Raw genomic sequence first — 17,410 nt, forward strand, 5'->3', positions numbered from 1 at the left:
ACTTCACAGTTTTCCCGCAGAAACCCATACCACTAACTATTCCTAGTTTAAAGACCTAACAGCTCCCTCCACTGCGTTGGCCAGTGCTCCCACCCCACACCTAGATAAGTGAACCCCATCCCTGGCATACATGTCATTTCTGCCATAGAAGAGGTCCCAGTTGTCAATGAATGTTACCGCATTTTCCTTACAGTATTTGTCCAGCCAGCAATTGACACCAATTGCTCTGGACAACCGTTTCTGAATGTTTGTGCCAGGGCCGGGTACTCGATGTTTGAGCCAGGGCCCGGTACTGGATGTTTGTGCAAGGGCACGGTATGGAATGTTCGAGCCAGTGCCCAGTACTGGATGCTTGTGCCAGGGCCTGGTACCAGATGTTTGTGCCAGGGCCCGATAATGGATGTTTGTGGCAGGAAACGGTACTGGACCTTTGTGCCAGAGCCCATCACTGGATGCTTGTGCCAGGGCCCGGTGCTGGATGTTTAAGCCAGGTTCCTGTACTGGATGTTTGAGCCAGGGCACGGTGCTGGATGTTTGAGCTATTCCCTGGTACTGGACATTTGTGCCAGGGCCCAGTACGGGATGTATGAGCAAGGGCCCGGTATTGGCTGTTTGAGCCATGGCCTGCTACTGGAAGTTTGAGCTAGGGCCTGCACCTGAATGTTTGAATCAGGGCCATGTACTGCATTTTTGAGCCAGGGCCTGGTACTGAATGTTTGAGCCAGGGCCCGGTGGTGGACGCTTGGGCCAGGGCCCGGTATTGGATGTTAAAGCCAGGGTTCGGTACCAGATATTTCAGCCAGAGCCTGGTACTGGATGTTTGAGCCAGAGTCCGGTACTGGATGCTTAAGCAAGGGTCCAGTACTGGATGTTTGAGCCAGGGTCCGGTACTGGATGTTTGAGCCAAGGCCAGGTACTGGATTTTTTTGTCATGGCCAGGCACTGGATGTTTGAGCCAGGGCACGGTACTGGATGTTTGTGCCAGGGCCCGTTACTGGATGTTTGTGCCAGGTCTCGGTACTGGATATTTGTGCCAGCGCCCGGTACTGGATGTTTGACCTGGGGCCCTGTACTGGATGTTTGTGCCAAGACCCGGTACTGGATGTTTGAACCAGGCCCAGCACTGGATGTTTGTGTCAGGGACTGTTACTGGATGTTTGAGCCTGGGCCAGGTACCAGATGTTTGAGCCCAGGCTCGGTACTGGATGTTTGAGCCAGTGCCCGGTACTGGATGTTTGAGCCAGGGCCAGGTATTGGATGTTTGTGCCAAGGTCTGGTAATGGATGTTTGTGCCACAGCCCGATACTGCATGTTTAAGCCAGGGGCCGGTACTGAAAGTTTATAAGAGGACCTGGTACTGGATGTTTGATCCAGGACCCAGTATTGGATGTTTGAGCCAGGGCCCGGTACTGGATGTTTGAGCCACGGCTCATTACTGGATGTTAGAGCCAGGGCCCGGTACTGGATGCTTGAACCATGGTCCGGTACTTGATGTTTGTGCCAGGGCCCGGTACTGGATGTTTGAACCAGGTCCCTGTACTGGATGCTTGAGCCAGGGCACGGAACTGGATGTTTGATCCAGGGCCCGGTACTGGACGTTTGAGCCAAGGCCCGCTATTGGATGTTTGAGCCAGAGCCCTGTACGGCTTGTTTGCCCCAGGGCCAGGTACTGGGTGTTTCAGCCAGAGCCCAGTACTGGATGTTTGAGAAAGGGCCAACTACTGGATGCTTGAGCCAGGGCCTGGTACTTGATGTTTGTGCCAGGGCCCGGTACTGGATGTTTGAACCAGGTCCATATACTGGATGCTTGAGCCAGGGCACGGTACTGGATGTTTGTGACAGGACACGGAACTGAATGTTTGAGCCAGGGCCAGATACTGGATGTTTCAGCCAGGTCCCAGTACCGGATATTTGAGCCAGGGCCTGCTACTGGATGTTTCAGCTAGGGCCCGGTACCGGATGTTTGAGCCAGGGCACGAGACTAGATGTTTGAGCTCGGGCCCAGTAATGAATGTTTGAGACAGGCCAGGGCCTGGATGGTTGAGCCAGGGCCTGCTGCTGGATGTCTGCACCAGGGCCTGCTCCTGGATGTCTGCACCAGGGCCTGATACTGGATATTTGAGACAGGGCCAGTACTGGATGTTTGTGCCACAGTCTCGTATTGTATGTTTAACCAGAACCAAGCTCCTGTACTGGTTGTTTGAGCAAGGGTCCAGTACTGGATGTTTGAGCCAGTCCCTGCTAATGGATGTTTGAGCTATGGCCCGGTACTGGATGTTTGAGCCAGGGCCCGTACTGGATGTTTGTGCCAGGATCTGGTACTGGATGTTTGATCCGAACCAAGCCCCGGTAATGAATGTTTTTCCCCAGGGCCCGGTATTGGATGTTTGAGCCAGGGTCCAGTACTGAATGTTTGAGCCAGGCCCTGCTATGGAAGTTTGAGCTAGTGCCCGGTACCGCATGTTTGAAGCAGGGTGCGGGACGGGATGTTTGAGCCAGGGTCCAGTAATGGATGTTTGAGCCAGGGACAGGGCCTGGATGGTTGGGCCAGGGATTGTTCCTGGATGTTTGAGCCTAGGCCTGCTATGGAAGTTTTAGCCAGTGCCCGGTACCGCATGTTTGAAGCAGGGTGCGGGACGGGATGTTTGAGCCAGGGCCCAGTAATGGAAGTTTCAGCAAGGGACAGGGCCTGGATGGTTGAGCCAGGGATTGCTCCTGGATGTTTGAGCGAGGGCCTGATGATGGATATTTGAGCCAGGGACCAGTACTGGATTTTTGAGCAAGGGCCCGTTACTGAATGTTTGTGCCAAGACCGGGTACTGGATGTTTGAGCCAGTGCCCGGTACTGGATGTTTGTGCCAGGGCACTGTATGGGATGTTTGAGCCAAGGCCCAGTACTGGATGCTTGTACCAGGGCCTGGTACCGAATGTTGGTGCCAGGGCCCGATAATGGATGTTTGTGGCAGGGAACAGTACTGGATGTTTGTGCCAGGGCTCGGTGCTGGATGTTTGAGCCAGGTTCCTGTACTGGATGTTTGAGCCAGGACCCGGTGCTGGATGTTTGAGCTATTCCCTGGTACTGGATGTTTGTGCCAGGGCCCAGTACGGGATGTATGAGCAAGGGCCCGGTATTGGATGCTTGAGCCAGGGCCTGCTACTGGACGTTTGAGCTAGGGCCTGCACCTGAATGTTTGAATCAGGGCAATGTACTGCATGTTTGAGCCAGGGCCCGGTACTGGATGTTTGAGCCAGGGCCCGGTACTGGATGTTTGAGCCACGGCTCATTACTGGATGTTAGAGCCAGGGCACGGTACTGGATGCTTGAACCATGGTCCGGCACTGGATGTTTGAGACAGGGCTTGGTACTGGATGTTTGAGCTAGGGCCCTGTACTGGATGTTTGAGCCAGGGCCCGGTGGTGGATGCTTGGGCCAGGGCCCGGTATTGGATGTTTAAGCCAGGGTCCGGTACCAGATATTTCAACCAGAGCCTGGTACTGGATGTTTGAACCAGGGTCCGGTACTGGATGCTTAAGCAAGGGTCCCGTACTGGATGTTTGTGCCAGAGCCAGGTATTGGATGTTTGTGTCAGGCCCGGTACTGGATGTTTGAGCCAGGGCCCGGTACTGGATGCTTGAGCCAAGGCCCGGTACTGGATGTTTGTGCCAGCGCCCAGTACTGGATGTTTGAGCCAGGGCCCAGTACTGGATGTTTGAGCCAGGGCCTGTACTGGATGTTTGTGCCAAGACCCGGTACTGGATGTTTGAACCAGGCCCAGCACTGGATGTTTGTGTCAGGGACTGTTACTGGATGTTTGAGCCTGGGCCAGGTACCAGATGTTTGAGCCCAGGCTCGGTACTGGATGTTTGAGCCAGTGCCCGGTACTGGATGTTTGTGTCAGGGCCTGGTACTGGATGTTTGTGCGAGGGTTCGGTACTGGATGTTTGTGCCAGGGCCCGGTACTTGATGATTGTGCCAGGGCCCGGTACTGGATGTTTGTGCGAGGGTTCGGTACTGGATGTTTGTGCCAGGGCCCGGTAATGGATGTTTGTGCGAGGGTTCGGTACTGGATGTTTGTGCCACTGCCCGGTACTGGATGTTTGTGCCAGGGCCCGGTACTGGATGTTTGTGCCAGGGCCCGGTACTGGATGTTTGTGCGAGGGTTCGGTACTGGATGTTTGTGCCACTGCCCGGTACTGGATGTTTGTGCCAGGGCCCGGTACTGGATGTTTGTGCCAGGGCCCGGTACTTGATGATTGTGCCAGGGCCTGGTACTGGATGCTTATGCCAGGGCCCGGTACTGGATGTTTTGCCAGGGGACAGAACTGGATGTTTGAACCAGGGCACGGTACTGGATGTTTGAGCCAGGGCCCGGTACTGGATGTTTGTGGAAGGGTCCGGTACTGGATGTTTGTGCCAGGGCTCGGTACTGGATGTTTGTGCCAGCGCCCAGTACTGGATGTTTGTGCCAGGGCCTGTTACTGGATGTTTGAACCTGGGCCAGGTACCAGATGTTTGAGCCCAGGCTCGGTACTGGATGTTTGAGCCAGTGCCCGGTACTGGATGTTTGTGTCAGGGCCTGGTACTGGATGTTTGTGCCACTGCCCGGTACTGGATGTTTGAGCCCAGGCTCGGTACTGGATGTTTGAGCCAGTGCCCGGTACTGGATGTTTGTGCCACTGCCCCGTGCTGGATGTTTGTGCTAGGGTTCGATACTGGATGTTTGTGCCAGGGCCCGGTACTTGATGTTTGTGCCAGGGTCCGGTACTGGATGTTTGTGCCAGGGTCCGGTACTGGATGTTTGTGCCAGGGTCCGGTACTGGATGTTTGTGCGAGGGTTCGATACTGGATGTTTGTGCCAGGGCCTGGTACTGGATGTTTGTGCCAGGGCCTGGTACTGGATGTTTGTGCCAGGGCCTGGTACTGGATGTTTGTGCCAGGGCCTGGTACTGGATGTTTGTGCCAGGGTCCAGTAATGGATGCTTGAGCCAGGGATTGCTCCTGGATGTTTGAGCCTGTCAGTGTATGTACTGATAACTACAACAATACAACAACAACAGTGTCAGTGTATGTACTGATAACTACAACAATACAACAACAACAGTGTCAGTGTATGTACTGATAACTACAACAATACAACAACAACAGTGTCAGTGTATGTACTGATAACTACAACAATACAACAACAACAGTGTCAGTGTATGTACTGATAACTACAACAATACAACAACAACAGTGTCAGTGTATGTACTGATAACTACAACAATACAACAACAACAGTGTCAGTGTATGTACTGATAACTACAACAATACAACAACAACAGTGTCAGTGTATGTACTGATAACTACAACAATACAACAACAACAGTGTCAGTGTATGTACTGATAACTACAACAATACAACAACAACAGTGTCAGTGTATGTACTGATAACTACAACAATACAACAACAACAGTGTCAGTGTATGTACTGATAACTACAACAATACAACAACAACAGTGTCAGTGTATGTACTGATAACTACAACAATACAACAACAACAGTGTCAGTGTATGTACTGATAACTACAACAATACAACAACAACAGTGTCAGTGTATGTACTGATAACTACAACAATACAACAACAACAGTGTCAGTGTATGTACTGATAACTACAACAATACAACAACAACAGTGTCAGTGTATGTACTGATAACTACAACAATACAACAACAACAGTGTCAGTGTATGTACTGATAACTACAACAATACAACAACAACAGTGTCAGTGTATGTACTGATAACTACAACAATACAACAACAACAGTGTCAGTGTATGTACTGATAACTACAACAATACAACAACAACAGTGTCAGTGTATGTACTGATAACTACAACAATACAACAACAACAGTGTCAGTGTATGTACTGATAACTACAACAATACAACAACAACAGTGTCAGTGTATGTACTGATAACTACAACAATACAACAACAACAGTGTCAGTGTATGTACTGATAACTACAACAATACAACAACAACAGTGTCAGTGTATGTACTGATAACTACAACAATACAACAACAACAGTGTCAGTGTATGTACTGATAACTACAACAATACAACAACAACAGTGTCAGTGTATGTACTGATAACTACAACAATACAACAACAACAGTGTCAGTGTATGTACTGATAACTACAACAATACAACAACAACAGTGTCAGTGTATGTACTGATAACTACAACAATACAACAACAACAGTGTCAGTGTATGTACTGATAACTACAACAATACAACAACAACAGTGTCAGTGTATGTACTGATAACTACAACAATACAACAACAACAGTGTCAGTGTATGTACTGATAACTACAACAATACAACAACAACAGTGTCAGTGTATGTACTGATAACTACAACAATACAACAACAACAGTGTCAGTGTATGTACTGATAACTACAACAATACAACAACAACAGTGTCAGTGTATGTACTGATAACTACAACAATACAACAACAACAGTGCCAGTGTATATATTGATACCTGGATATCTGGAGTATACCTGGAGAGAGTTTCAGGGGTTAACGCCCCTGCTGCCCGTTCTGTGACCAGGCGTCATGGTAGATCAGGGCCTGATCAACCAGGCTGTTCCTGTTGGCTGTACACAACTCGACGTACGAACCACAGCCCGGCTGGTCAGGTACTGACTTCAGGTGCCTGTCCAGTGCCTTCTTGAAGACAGCGAAGGGTCTATTGGCAATTTCTTTTATGTATGCTCAGAGGCAGATGAACAGTCTTGGGCCCCTGATACTGTGTTGTCTCTTATCGTGCTAGTGGCGCCCCTGATTTGCATTGGGGGGATGTTGCATCGTCTGCCGAGTCTTTTGCTTTCGTGCGGAGTGATTTGATTTTTCGTGTGCAAGTTCGGTACTAGTCCCTCTAGGATTTTCCAAATGTATATAAACATGTATCTCTCCCTCCTGCGTTCCAGGGAATACAGGTTCAGGAACTTCAAGTGCTCCCAGTAACTGAGGTGTTTTATCTCCGTTATGCGCGCCGTGAAAGTTCTCTGTACATTTTCTAGGTCAGCAATTTCACCTGCCTTGAAAGGTGCTGTTAGTGTGAAGCAATATTCCAGCCTAGATAGAACAAGCGACCTGAAGAGTGTCATCATGGGCTTGGCATCCCTAGTTTTGAAGGTTCTCATTATCCATCTTGTCATTTTTCTAGCAGATGTGATTGATACAATGTTGTTTTCTTTGAAGGTGAGATCCTCTGACATGATCACTCCCAGGTCTTTTACATTAGTTTTTCCTTCTATTGTGTGATTGGAATTTGTTTTATACTCCGATACAGTTTTAATTTACTCACGTTTTCCATATCGGAGTGATTGAAATTGGGTCCATGTTACTTAGGCTATCGTCCTAGGACTTGGTCGACTTGGTCCCACTTTATGTTTTTGTTATTGAAGTTGAATTTGGTGAATGCTCCCTCGTGACTCATCATATTTTGTCGGTCTGGGACCCTGCATATACGTGTCTGTACCTCTATTATGTTGTAATCTGAGTATATTGTTTTTGATATGGTAATATATCGTATCAGATCATCATTGTTAGTGATGATGAGGTCCAGTGTATTTTCCAATCTTGGCTCCGTTATTTGCTGGTTTAAAGTGAATTTGGTGCAGAGATTTAAAAGCTCGTGTCTGTGAGAGTTTTCATCTGAGCTGCCTCCTGGTGTTATATCTGCTACAGTATTATTTGCTACATTCCTCCATTTTAAGTGCCTTAGGTTGAAATCTCCCAGGAGCAAGATGTTGGAGGCAGGAACTGGAAGTTTTTCAGGACAGTGATCAATTTTCAAAAGCTGTTCCTGGAAATGTTGGTACGTTGCATCCGGTGGCTTGTATACAACCACAATGACCAGGTTTTGGTTCTCGATCTTTACTGCCAAAACTTCAACTACATCATTTGAGGCATTTAGTAGTTCTGAGCATGAGTGACTCTGTGACATACAGGCCATCTTTCTCCCCCCCCCCTTTTGCCTGTTCACTCTGTCACATCTGTATAGGTTATATTTCATTGTCAAAGTGATCCTTTATGTGGGTCTCTGTGAAAGCCGGAAACATTGGATTTGCCTCTGTAAGCAGTCCACGGATGGAAGATATTTTGTTGTTGGTTCCTGGCTTTAGATCCTGTATATTTGCAAAGATGAATGTCGTCGTATTGGTGGTATGGTGGATGGGGCTTTTTTCCTGGCACTAATAATAACTACAACAATACAGCAACAGTAGTGTCAGTGAATATACTGATAATTACAATACTACAACAGTGCCAGTGTATTTACTGATAACTACAACAACACAAAAACACAGTGTCAGTGTATCTACTAGTAACTACAACAGCACAGCAATAACAATGTAAGTGTGTCTACTAATAACTACAACAATACAACAACAATAGTGTAAGTGCATCTACTGGTAACTGTAACAATATAACAGTGTCAGTGTATTTACTGGTACCTACAATAATACAACAACAGGTTGAGTGTATCTACTGATAACTGCAACAATACAAGAACAGTTTGAATGCTTGAAGTTCCTCAACATGTACTCTCTAGAACGCAGGCGAGAAAGATACATGTTTATATACACTTGGAAAATCCTTGAGGGATTAGTATCAAACTTGCGCACAAAAATCACTCCCTACAAAAGCAAAAGACTCGGCAGATGATGCAACATCCCCCTAATGAAAAGCAGGGGCGCCACTAGCATGATAAAGAGACAATACAGTAAGTGTCAGGGGCCCAAGACTGTTCAACTGCCTCCCAGCACACATAAGAGGGATTACCATTGGTAATCCCCTGGCTGTCTTTATGAAGGCACTTGACAGGCACCTAAAATCAGTACCCGACCAGCCGGGCTGTGGTTCATGCATCGGGTTGCATGCGGCCAGCCAGCAGTAACAACCTGATTGATCAGTCCCTGATCCACCATGAGGCCTAGTCACAGACTAGGCCGCGGGGGCGTTGACGCCCGAAACCCTCTCCAGCTATATTTCATGAATATACTGATAACTACAGCAATACAAGAACAGTTTCATTGTATCTCCTGGCACCTACAACAACGGTGGTAATGTATCTACTGATATATGTGGTATATATGTGGTATATATGTGGTATATATGTGGTATATATGTGGTATATACCTTGGCAATAGTTACCAACAACTTGTTTTACAAAGATACGTAAGCAAACACTGGGACACATTTATTAGGAAACTTTTCTGTCCAGGGACCTTGATCAGTTCTAACATACAGAGGTTTGTAATAAAGTTGGTAGAATTACCTACAATATGTAAAGTAAAAGGACACAAGTGCAACTAATGTGACATTTATTGTGGCAACGTTTCGCTCTCCAGGAGCTTTATCAAGCCATTACAAACAATACATGGACACAGAGGGTATATAAAGGCTCAGAGTGAGGTGTAATACTAGTGAGGTACCATTTAGATGTTCACTAGTGGTAGTAGTAGTAGTAGTGGTAGTAGTAGTAGTAGTAGTAGTAGTGGTAGTAGTAGTAGTAGTAGTAGTAGTAGTAGTAGTAGTAGTAGTAGTAGTAGTATTAGTATTAGTAGTAGTAGTAGTAGTAGTAGTAGTAGTAGTAGTAGTAGTAGTAGTAGTAGTAGTGAGAAAAGTAGTAGTAGTAATACAATATGGTAGAGCAATTAATTCGTACATGAGTAAAAGGATATAAAAGCTATTACTTGGGTAACATAAAAATAGGTTGGACAAATATAGAGTGGAAAGAGGCAGCTTGTTTCAGTGTTCACTCTCTGTGCTTTGTGTAGTATAACAGGAGAGACTATGTGATGGCAGGGTTTACTGTTTTCAGGAGGATTCTTGCTAAGACTTCAGAGATGGTGAAGCTGCCGTTGTTTTGTTTAATTGTATTCGAAACAGCGATCAGTGCTGATTCGAGGCACTTGCGTCTGCGGAAATTAGTTTCTTTGATCACTAATTGGGCATCTCTCTGAGCCTTTATATACCCTATGTGTCCATGTATTGTTTGTAATGGCTTGATAAAGCTCCTGGAGAGCGAAACGTTACCACAATAAAATGTCACATTAGTTGCACTTGTGTCCTTTTACTTTACATACAGAGGTTTAAAAGATAGTATGTATAGGCAGAGAGTGAGGTGTGAGTGACATATATGGTGACCTGAACAATACAATATTAGGATGAGGACGGGTAGACAGTACGATCATGTGACTCCTGTGGTGTTAGGTAGGTGGGCTTTGCCTGGTTAAATTTCGTATAAGTTAATATTTTTGTTATTTTGTAGTTTCCAGTATTATCTTCTATGGTGTCGGTGACGGCGATTACCAAGGCTTCCAGATATAGTCGGCGTCTAAGGTCTTGTTCGGTGAAGACGAGCTGTGCCTCATCCCAATTTATTAAATGTCCAATAAAGCCATCCTAAGACAAATAAGCCTGGCATCCCACTACATACTGTCACTTCGGGGATAGTGAGCGCACCACACAGCTTAGCTGGCCACCTTCCCAAATACCTCTCAGCACTATTAAGCACCATCAGCAAGGCCCACCTCAAACACTCAGGTGACCTTCTCTCTTGCATTTCCAACCTGAATGTCAAATACAAAAGCATGGCTTCCTTCGATGTCACAGCCCTCTTTACCAACGTTCCTACTGATGCTGATTTTGAGACCGAGGCTCACCGATAACCACGACCTCCCATTACCTCTTCTGGATTTCATCAGTCTAGTGGCTCTCTGTGTTAATTTCAGCCTCTTCAAGTATCAGGACAACCGTTACAAATAAAGCTTTGGGATGGCAATTGGCAGCCCGTTCAGTGCTGTGCTTGCTAACCTCTTCAGTTTACAATGGAACTCGAGATAGATGGCAAACTTCCTTTCCTTGACGTCCTCCTGTGCAGGTTTCTCGACAGCAACCAACTTTTATTCAAAGTGTATAGAAAACCTACCAACAAGGACGATCTTATACACTTCTACTCACACCAAGACACCCGCACTAAAGGAGGTGTCCTTAATGGCTTCTTCTTGAGAGCTCATCACATCTCCAGCTCTTGTTTCCTTGAAGAGAAATGCATCTATATAACACAAGTCATCACAACTCTTCAGTTTCCATCTTTCTTCATTCGGGATTGCAAACTCAAAGCACAGGCTATCCTCAACAAATCCCCATGGAACAGTCCTCTATGCAGTTCATAATGCTCCCATGCGGTTATGTTGCCAAGAATACTTGCCAGGTACTTGCTAGGAGCAACATAAATGTTACGGCTGTAAACACGTCTTCTGTCAAAGACTTCACCACGAAACATAGCCTCACACCTCTAACTTCCACAGCAGGCGTCTACACCATCCCCTGTGGATACTGTCCCAAGAAATATGTAGGGGAAATAGACAGAACTCTTTCGGTCCAAGTGAACGAATATCGAAATGCCAGCAAAAGAGACGACTTAAGATATACCTGTATCCTCTACACTACAGGGACTCTACGGGACATTTGATGAACTGGAATGAGGCACAGCTCGTCGTCACCGAACAAGATCTTAGACGCCAACGATGTCTGGAAGCTTCGGTAATCGCCGTCACCGACACCATAGAACATTATACTGGAAACTATAAAATTTAAAAAAAAAAAAATTAGCATCCATAATACTCAGCCAGGCAAAGCATCACTTACCTAACAACACAGGAGTCACGTGATCACATTCTACCTGTCCTTATCCCAATACGGTATTTTTCAGGTCGCTGTATGTCACTCACACCTCACTCTCCGCCTATATATATAAACTGTCTTTTTAATCTCTGTTTGTTAGAAATGATTAAAGTTCCAGGTCCAAAACATTTTCCAACATGTCCTAGTATCTGTTCACGTGTCCTTTTAAATCACTGATAACTAACAATACCACAACAACAGTGTCACTGTAGCTGTGGAAAATACTGTATATATTTTCTAGAAATACAGTAGTTATAAATGTAAATAGATGGCCATACTGTATTTAAAATTTACGTAATCGAAAACGGGAAGCTGCGCCTGCACAGAAGGGGATTCACCATCTTGGTTTTGAATTGAACAGAACGTTAGAGTGAATGGGAAGAATTTTTCGTGCTCTAGAGGTTAAAATTGGGCTGACACCTCTCAAATAGGAGGCGAAATTGTTGGATGTGCATTCCTGCATAATTTGAGTATCAGGCGACTGGACAACACAGCTCCAGGAACCTCAGATAAGTCTGTTTATGTTTAATTCTGGCCAGTAATTTCATAAATTTAGACAGTGAGGTTTTCTGGGTATAATACACATTAATCTCCAGTCAAATTGGTGAGTGATATTAAGATATATTTTCCTTCTGGTATGTAATTGTGTATTTATATATAATCATTTTATAATATACAGTCCACAAATTTATATATTTACCAGAATTAATGGTGATGTATAATTCATTTAATTAATAGGTCCAGAGCAACTTGTGGACATGACAGTGGTAGGTATCGAAGGGGGACATTTTTGCGACCTAGGTGTCCCAAATTCCTACTTGTCTATGTAACTCTGATAAATAATAATTATCTTTGTTATCATTTACTGTTATGTACATAATGAGTTACATTCAGTTAAATGCAATTTTCCACATTTAATTCTCCCGTTGGTCCTTCTTGAACCGGAGGTAATTAGTGAAGTCATTAATTAGTTAATTACTTAATAATTATATGTGAAATAACAGAAGGAGGTGGATGTTAAGTTCACAAATTTACTTAATGTGTAGTGGATTATAATTATTACAATATTAATTTGGATAAGTCAAGTGTGGCTAAAGATTATATTAATGTGTATAAGTGTATTTGTAATTGATAAGCCAAGTGTAGCTAATTATATTAATGTGTATATTAATTTTGCAAAGGCAAAGTGGCTAGGATTTATATTAATGTATTTGTATAACATTAATTTGATAAGATAATTCTGGCCAAGATTTATATCAGTGTATGTGTAATTGATAAGCCGAGTGTAGCTAATTATATTAATGTGTATAATATTAATTTGATAAGATAATTCTGGCCAAGATTTATATCAGTGTATGTGTAATTGATAAGGCAAGTGTTGCTAATTATATTAGTGTGTATAATATTAATTTTGCTATGCCAAATTCTGGCAAGGATTTATATTAATTTGTATAATAATTTTGATAAGCCAAGGCTGGCTAAAGGTTTGTATTAATGTACATTTAAAATTTATATATAAATTTCTAACATGTGTAATTGCTAAACTCAAGTGTAGCTAACATTATTAATGTGTATTTAAAATTTATATTACAATATTTTACATGTAATTGCTAAGCTCAAATAGCTAGAATTTATTTAAAGGTAAGTTGTTCTATTTACCTTTATAAATTGCATAATTTAGTACATAATCAGTGTTATTAAGTTGAATTTAATACATTGCATCATGGCTGAAAATGAGGAAATTAATGTAGAAGACAAACATATGGAATATAGAGTAAAGAAAGCATCAATACAGGTTAGAAAAGTTCATGTAACCAAGGCATATAATAAGTGCTTGGAATTAATGAATCAAGAAACTGTGAATACTGATGATTTAAAATTGTATTTAGATGCTTTAGGGAATAGATATGATTCATACAAATTATATTACAACAAATATGAAGGAGATTTATTAGTAAACTGTGTAGATGAGACGATTAATCAGTATTATGAATTAGAGGAAAAGATTCTTTCTTGTAAAAGTCAGGCCTTGAATAAATTAAAATGTGTAAACCAGGCAGTTAATCAGTCTGCTCCAACAAATAATATGTCTTTGCCAAAACTCCCAGAATTATGTTTACCTGTATTTAATCCTGGTGAAAATTGGGAGGAATTTTGGTCAATTTTTAAAGCAGCTGTACATGACAGGAGTAACCTAGCCTGTGTAACTAAATTATTTTACCTCAAAGGACAGGTAAGAGGAGATGCTCACATACTCATACAAGCCTTTCCTAATGTAAATGACTTACAAGGAAGCAGTTGACTTGTTGAAGGTCACTTATGGTAATAGAGAACAAAGTAGGTTGGATCTAGTGAATATCATTGTTAATTTAAAATCTCCAGCTCACACTTACTAAGGTTTACAGCAGTTTAGAGTTAAACTGGAGAGCACTCTCAAAACTTTAAGTAATAAATATAATCTGAAGGATTCAGACTGGTTATTGAGTGCCATGATACAGAATAAATTAAGCTGTAAAACACTTGAATGACCCTCAAACAAATATCACAAGGGTTATTTTGGTCTGGAGGAAATAAGACTAGGTCTACAAGAATTGATTGTGCAGTTGCAGACCAGCCAACTAACTCATTTTAAAGATGCAACACATGATAACTCTGAGGTATCTGCCAAGTTTCACAAAGGGAAAAATTATCCTAATGTTAGTAATCAAAATTCATTTCCTAAAAGGAGTTACATAGGAGCATATCAAGGAGCAGGAATCAGAAATAATGATTCTCCACAAGGTAAGAAGAATAATTACCCTCCTAAGAGTAGCCCAGTTAATAAGAAACCAGTCAAAGAAAAGAGAGATTGTCTCTTCTGCAAGGGTACTCATTTTTCTAAGAATTGCAATGCATACAATTCATGGAATGATAAAGTTGAAAGATTGGAAGAACTTGACAGATGTATCAGGTGTTTAGGTAATCACAATGTAAAGGATTGTTATGCTAAATTAAACAACTGTTATCAATGTCACAAAGGAAGACACCATATAGTTATGTGTATAGGTCTATATGATAATGTTGATAACAATGATAATGTTGACAATCCTGACACAACAGTGGCTAATGTAAAAATTGCTGCTAATATTAATAATGATGGTTTTGCTGAAGTAGCCTTACCTGTGTTACAGGTAAAAATTGATGATAAAAGGCATAAATCTAAAAGTGTAAATGCATTATTGGACCAGTGATCCCAGCGTACTTTTATGAAACGTAAATGTCTTGATGGTATGAAAGTACAGATGGGAGATCCCACAACTTTAAAATTATCTGGTTTTCTCTCAGATAAAAGAGCTCAATTGAATGACACTGTTTATGTAACTGTCAGGTTGGGCAATGAGAAAAAACTTGTTAATGCGGTAATTGTAGATAGACTTCCAGAGAAAATTTCTACAGTAGGACTTAGTGATGCTACAGAAAGACTTTCACATAATGTAAATTTAGCACCTTCTGGCGTAAGTGATGATTCTGTAGGCCCAATAAATATTTTGATAGGTAGTGACTATTATGCCTCCTTTGTAAAGGGTATGATAAAGAAATGTGGTGTCACCCTTTTGAAGACTGCAGGAGGCCATGTAATGTATGGTAGGATTCCTCGTAATAATTCATGACTAGAGGAAACTACAAATACCATAACTGTGTCTCTTACTCATGAAATCGTGCCCCAGTATAATTCTTCCATAGAGGATGGTGTTGAGCAAGTGCACAAATTGTGGGAATTAGACAGTATTGGAATAAATGTAAATGAAGAAAGTCCAGACGATTCTTTTACTCAGGAACAATACCTGAGAGATGTAAAATTTGAATCTGGACAATACTGGGTACGACTTCCATGGAGACTGAACCATCCAGAATTGCCCACTAATTACAGAATAGCATATGGACAATTAAAGGCTCAGCTCCGCGAACTGAGTAAGACACCAGAATTGTTAACTGCCTATGATGATATAATTGCTGAGCAGTTAATTAATAAATTTATAGAAGAGGTACCTCCTGAGCAAGCCAAAATTTATGGTCACTATTTGCCACATCACGGAGTGAAGAAGAATTCTAAGACCACTCCTCTAAGAATTGTGTTTAATTGTAGCGCCAGGAGTAACAAAAACGTACCTAGTTTAAATGACTGTTTGATTACAGGTCCTTCGTTGACGGAAAAATTAGGAGATATCTTATTAAATTTCAGAGTGAAGCATTATGCCTTTACGGCTGACATAAGTAAAGCTTTCCTAAGAGTGGGTTTACAAGAGGCTGACCGGGATTGTACCCGCTTCTTATGGCCTGAGAATCCTATTGACCCACTTAGCCCTCTGAAAACTTTTCGCTTTAGGAGCATATTATTTGGTGCTACATCCAGTCCGTTCCTACTTCAAGCGATGATAAATGCACACCTTAAACGTATGGGAAGTCCATTGAGTAAAGTAATGAGCAAACAATTTTATGTGGACAATTTCCTGGGTGTGACATCGACTGAAGAGGAACTGTTAATGACTTATGGAGAGGCTAATAAAATAGTGCAAAGTGCCAATATGCCTCTGAGGGAATGGAATAGTAATTCGTCCAAATTAAAGGACAAAATAAGTAAAGATTACCCTGGAGATGAAGTGCCAAAATGTAGTAATGTATTGGGATTAACTTGGGATACTGAGAGAGATTTGTTAATGTTAAAACCTAATAATTACAGTATGCCCAATATATTAACTAAGAGTTTTGCTTGCTGAAGTTTCCAAATGTTTTGATCCACTAGGTTTAGTGTCACCCCTTACTATAAGAGGGAAATTATTAATTCAGGAAGCATGGAAACTTAAATGTTATTGGGATGAAATTCTACCTGAGGAATTCATTAACAGGTGGGATGAATTAATTGGTGATTATGAAAAAATTCCAATGTTGGAGTTCCCATGCCAGGTGGCCAATCCAAATGGGAAAAATGTACTCCACATTATTTGTGATGCTTCAAAATTGGCATATGGAGCAGTTGCTTATCTTCAATGTAATAGTGTTATTTCTCTTGTTATGTCTAAGGCTGAAGTGTCTCCAATTAAATCACGTACCTTGCCTAGGTTGGAATTAACAGCCATTTATGTAGGTGTCAAATTAGCTAACTATATAAGAAATAAGTTGCAGGAGATAAATATTAGCGACACTGTAATTTGGTCTGATAATGAGGTATCCTTACAATGGATTCGTAATGGAAATACCGAAATTGTGTACGTACAAAACAGAGTCACTGAAATTAATCAGCTGCAAGAGAAGTATAATAGTTTGGGTCAGCATATGTTAACATTTAATCATATACCTGGTGAGGAGAATCCAGCTGATTTCTTGTCTCGAGGTTTACCTTATGCTAAATTTGTAAATGCTGTATCATGGTTTAAAGGACCGAGCTGGTTGGTAAATAAAGCTAATTGGCCTGTACAAAAGGCGTATATTGCTCCTGTTGAAATTACTGTGACCACCGCTCCAATAGTTTGTCCTTCTTTATCCATTGATATAAATAGGTATTCTTCTTTACCCAAACTGATCAATGTAACTAAATTGGTGCTTAAATTTCTAAACAAGATGAATATTTCATATAAGTTTTCACATCCTCTTGAATATTGGATAAAGAGGGTACAGGAGGAAAT

This window comes from Cherax quadricarinatus, chromosome 45, assembly GCF_038502225.1.
Source record: "Cherax quadricarinatus isolate ZL_2023a chromosome 45, ASM3850222v1, whole genome shotgun sequence".
Classification (NCBI taxonomy): Eukaryota; Metazoa; Arthropoda; class Malacostraca; order Decapoda; family Parastacidae; genus Cherax; species Cherax quadricarinatus.